Below are 793 nucleotides of genomic sequence, written 5' to 3'. Positions count from 1 at the left end.
TGGGGAGCTGGAGGCTCAAACCTGGATCCTTATGCCTGTTCTTGCGCTTTGTACCATGTGTGCTTAACCTGCTATGTTATCTGCCCCCCAGCAATTTAGAATTTTTCACAAACTGTTGATGTTGTCTTTTCAATCTTTCATCATGATAACTACATATTCCCAAGTCTATACTATGCTGTTTATGTCATCAACCATGATTAGGCCCAGATTTTAATTTTTTGTAAGGCAAGTTACATTGCTCTTTGAAGTCTGAATATTATTTCTTACTCTTCAATTTATCTATTTGTTTATATTTCCTTGTTTCTATAATGATATTGTACTAAGGGTCATAGCACACATTTAAAAAGCACTACTATTCCAGGGCCTGGTGGTGGCTCAACTGGCAGAATTGGTAGCACACGCTACCAAGCACAAGGACCCATGGGCTGTGAAGCAGTGTTGCAGACATCTCTCCTTCTCTGTGTCTCTCTATTCTTCTTTCTCTATGTCTCTTACTCTCTAAAGAAATGTCTGCCTGTAATGGGGAAGTAGTGTAGGTACCATATTCCAGTGGCAGCAAGAATCCCACCACCATTTTTTCTGCTTCCAGCAGTTTCATTTCTGGGAACATATCCTAAGAAAATTATCATGAATTTATAGGAAAATAGCTGAACAGATGTTCTCTTCAGCTTTGTTCATTGTAAGAAGTTGGAAAATAGCATTAACCATTGGATAAAGCCAGTGTGAAAAGTAAACGAAAAGGGAAAGAAAACTATATGTATGCATTAAAAGAATGAAAGTTTAATACAAAATA

This window comes from Erinaceus europaeus, unplaced genomic scaffold (genome assembly GCF_950295315.1).
Source record: "Erinaceus europaeus unplaced genomic scaffold, mEriEur2.1 scaffold_324, whole genome shotgun sequence".
NCBI lineage: Eukaryota > Metazoa > Chordata > Mammalia > Eulipotyphla > Erinaceidae > Erinaceus > Erinaceus europaeus.
The sequence above is the reverse complement of the archived record's forward strand: the minus strand, read 5'-3'. Positions refer to the sequence as shown.